Source organism: Megascapheus bottae, chromosome X (assembly GCF_031878675.1).
Source record: "Megascapheus bottae isolate mThoBot1 chromosome X, mThoBot2.hap1, whole genome shotgun sequence".
Taxonomy (NCBI): Eukaryota; Metazoa; Chordata; class Mammalia; order Rodentia; family Geomyidae; genus Megascapheus; species Megascapheus bottae.
This window is the reverse complement of record NC_143547.1, coordinates 5720218-5724877: the sequence shown is the minus strand read 5'-3', so window position 1 is coordinate 5724877 and position 4660 is coordinate 5720218. Positions and strand designations below refer to the sequence as shown.

General features: G+C 38.4%; 1 pseudogene; it reads left to right on the top strand.

Moving 5' to 3' along the window:
* The first annotated feature begins 255 nt into the window (after positions 1-255).
* Positions 256-3105, top strand: LOC150040421 (large ribosomal subunit protein uL24 pseudogene; annotated as a pseudogene).
* Positions 3106-4660: the final 1555 nt, after the last annotated feature.

Genomic DNA, 4660 nt, shown 5'->3' with positions numbered 1-4660 from the left:
TCACACATTTCATTAGCCAGAACTGTGTCACATTATCATACCTAAAAGCAAGGTACATTAGGAAATGTCTAGTTAAGTGACCAGAAAGAAAAGGAAAGAGTTGAACACCTCTCCGTTCTCTGCAACGCTGGATCTAAAATTGCTCCACTGTCTGCTGTTCTGTGCCTGATGTCTGAATACAAAAAAATAGCAACCATATCATTATGGGAGAAAATGCAGAGAGTGTGGGTATTTGTACTCTGGACCACTTTCACGATGGCACACATCCATACCCAGGGGCCTCTCTATGCCCATCAGCAGAAGCCCATACTCCCAAAGAATGAGGGTATAATGGCAGCCAGATGCTAAATTGTTCTTGCAAGGGCTCCATGATATGCGTTAGACTAGCCAAGCCAGAAAATGGGCTGGCATTCTTCAGCCCCCATTTTCATCACACATTAAGTAGACCAGAATATTTATACTGGCTGAGAAGCCACAGAAGCTGGGCTTTATCCATTTCTATATGTTCTTCCATTTCCTAAGCCCCCTTGATAACAGGAATAGCGATAACACCAAGAAAGAAAACAAAAAACAGGACCAGCAAAGGAACCCATATATTAACCCTTAATATGTAAACAAGTATACTTCTGTTCATACTGACCATGGATTTTTTTGTAGTATCACAAAAAGCCATGCGTTCATCCACATTTCTTACTTTAAGGATAGTGTCTTCAAGTTTTCAACCCATCATCTTCCACCTAAGCAGGAAGCACCCAGATCCTACATGGCTAAGCCACAACCCAGTGGGTCTTCCCTCATGTGTGAAAGCCATGTCATCAGCAATGTAACAAGGGTGCCACAGATGTATGTAGGCTGCATGTTGAGGAAATAGAATGGGTTAGACAATTTTGCAAATGTTTCAACAAGAGAGAGGCAATGTGTAAGGGTTTAGGGTTTAGGCAATATTGCTTAGCATGTTCAGTTCTGTGCCAATTAATAAAAGTCTCATAAACCTATTTCTTGAAGAAGCATTAATCTCATATTGTTACTGTATCTGATTTTGTTACTTGGTATATTGTATATATGTTTATTTGAAATAGGAAAGGGAAGGGGGAAGCAAGATGATCGGGAGGGGTGGAGAGAGGGAAATAGAGACAAAAACATAAGAAGGGGTATTAATGTGTGAAAAGTAATGCACCTATTATCGGGCGAATGTAACTGAAACCCTTCTATACATTACCTCAATAATAAAAAAATAAAAAAGAAGCAAAAAAGGATAGTGTCTTAGTTCTTGCTTTAGTGTGTGTCTGAATCCTGATCCACCTATATTGGGCTTCACAATATCGCTAGGATCGCAAATACATGCCACTGCATGCAACTTCTTTTCCCTGGAAATGAAATCTCAGGGACTTTACTGCCCAGTCTGGCTTGGCAACACAATCTTCCCAATCATAGCTTTTTACATAGCTTAGGGTGACAGACAAACACCACTATGCCCAATTATAGGTCAAGAAGGGGACTTCACAAGCTTTTCTGCCCAGGCCAGCCTCAAATGATGATGCTCCCACTCTTAGCATCCCAAATAGCTAGGATTATAGGCATGAGCCACCAGTGTCTGGCTTTAATCAATTCACTTAATCTTCACAACTCTAAGAGGTCAAGGCTAATAATGTTCCCATTTCATAGATAAGAAAAATGAGGCACAGATACTAAATTCATCCAAGTTCATACTGTTGGTAAGTGGTCTAACTTAAAGAATCAAAGCTCAAACTATCCAAGTTAGGAGCACAAGCAGGTGATCATGACAAAAACCCCAGCTCCTCAGAAGCTTGAACCTAAGCTTCATAAGTGTTAGGTTTGATTGAACCAGGCTTATCAGACCACAGGAAAGCACACAAAGCAACTTGAGAAGAAATCAAAGTCCAAAGAAGTTAAAGGAAAGTATCACTTGTTGGGGATTTGGTTTGTATTTTAAACTTTCATTCATATTCAACAGCCACTAAAACCTCTGAATTGACAAATCAATTAAGAAAATCTCAAAGGACTTCAAACTTTTGAAGCCAGGACTTCAAATAGTCTACCCTACTCATTGTCTTGCTTCGGGTATACTTGGAAGCAAAACCCCATTTCTCTTTATCACCTTTACCCCATAACCAGCCTCAGCACTTGAAACAAAGGGTTAAAAAGCCATACAAGAGGCATACTTATGCAGTGTATTATTTATTCCTACAATTGGATTAGTTTTAATGAGCAAAAGATAAAATTTTGCCAGATGAACACTGTGACATCTGATAACTGAACCAAGTTCCAGCATCTCTTCTCTCACACCAAAGGCATTTAACTCAAGTGATACTCACTGAAAACATTTCAGATCACCCCCCCAAAACAACTTTTTCATTGGCCCTCATTACCATATAGCCCTAAACTTCAAAACCTCCACCTCTCCTGTTTATGACGCAGGAAATTCCACCATTCTCACATGGAAAGGATTTTTATGGTATTTATTCCTGTCAAATAGCTTCCCCCTCACAGTTAATCTCCAGAATCAAGCTCTCAGTAAACAATCTTGGAAAAAAAACTGCTTTCAGGTTGGGAAGAGGGGTTAGCTGAGGTGGTAGAATTCGGATGCCAAATTAAGAAAGGAAAATACAAGTCTTCCCCTTTTCGGCTATCACTGTAGCAGGAAGGGCCAAATTGAAGTTCAATCCCTTTGTCACTTCTGAGCAAACCAAGAACTGGAAAAGGCAGTTCAATGCACCATCCCACATTCGCAGGAAGATTATGTCTTCCCCTCTTTCCAAAGAGCTGAGACAGAAGTACAATGTGTGGTCCATCCAAAAGGATGGTGAGGTGCAGGTTGTACAAGGGCACTCTAAAGGTCAGCAGATGGGCAAAGTGGTGCAGGTTCACAGGAAGAAATATGTCATCTACATTGAACAGGGACAGCAGGAAAAGGAAAATGGCACTGCTGTCCACACAGGCATTCACCACAGCAAGGTGGTTATCACCAGGCTGAAACTGGACAAAGACCACAGAAAGATCCTGGAATGGAAAGCCTAATTCTGCCAAGTAGGAAAGGAAAAGGGCAAATATAAGGAAGAAACTATTGGGAAGATGCAGCAATGAAGTAATCTTATATATGGCTTTCATTAAGAAAAAAACTTCTTAAATAAAAAGGAAAATACTGTTTTAATCATACCACTAAAATATAAATTCAAGCTTAAAGAACAGAGTCCAGATGCAGGCTGAAAAGATACATAAACATTGAGATTATATTTAACGAATATTATATCCTCAGAATTGCTAGCTTTTCTTTCTCTTAGATGTCTAGTAGTTAAAAATCAGGAGAAGATGAGTTCTAGCATAGGGCTCTTTCACAAATATAGAGAACTTGGAACAATCAGAAATCAAATTCTAAACACATTTCTTCTTCTACCATGGAAGCTTCCATTGGATCAGGAGCTCATTATGACTTCTTTTGTGATCAAAATGCCTAGAATAATGTCTCATGTGTAATGAATCTAGATAATTAGTCTAGATAAATCCAACCATTTTCTTCTCCCTTCCATGGTTCTTTGTATAACAAAAAGTGGTACTGAAAAAAAAGAATTTTAATCTCTTTGACCCTGCATATAGCATTGATCGATCAGCAATATCCTTCCCATGACCCAGCAATTCATAGCTTCAAGCAGAACATTATAGTTACCTGGAAACATGAATTCATACTCCCTATTCTGATCCAATTTTGACATCGATATAATATTTATTTATAATTACATTTTTATTTATATTTATATTTATTTATAAATATATATTTATAAATATAATATAATGATCAGAAGCTCCCCCTATGCTAGGCACAGTTCTTAATCTTGCCAATAACCAGATATAGTGGGTACTGCTTTCATCTGCACTTCAGAATACATGAAGAAAAGTATTCCATTATTTGTTCAAAAGTCATAGTGCTTTGAGGGGTACAGATGAGTTTTGAGCCTAACCACATCCTCTTTTGCTTCTTAACTTAAACAAGTCTATGAGGCTAAATGAAAGGAAGTCCAGGATATAGAAACAAAAGCCATATAACGAGTGATTGTTGTACTTAATGTATTATGTCATCTCTCATCTCTTTTGCTGTCACTTAGTTATCTCATATTGTTACAGTATTTCTCCTGGTAATCTGATATATTGTATATATGCATATTTGGTTATTTGAAGTTGGATATGGAAGGGAGGAAAACAAGATGAGGGCTGGGGTGAGGGGAGGGAAATTGGAACCAAGAAACAAGAAAGAGTATCAATGTATGTGAAGTAATGCACTGTCTACCTGGCGAATATAATGTAACCCTTCTATTAATTACAATAAAAATATATGAAAAACTGAAGTCTATGAAAGCTTCAAAGGCCATGAACTTTCACTCTTCTGAAACAAGGAACAAGAAACAGGGGCATTTCAAAAGGTGGAGGGACTTGGAAGCATGGCCTAGTGGTAGAGTGCTTGCTTAGCATGCATGAAGTCCTGGATTTGATTCCTTGGTACCACATACACACATAAAAGCTGGAAGTGATGCTGTGGCTCAAATGGTAGAGTACTAGCCTTGAGAAATCTAAAAGACAGTACCCAAGCCCTGAGTTAAAGCCCCAGGACTGACAAAAATTAAAATAAATAAAATAAAACAAGGAC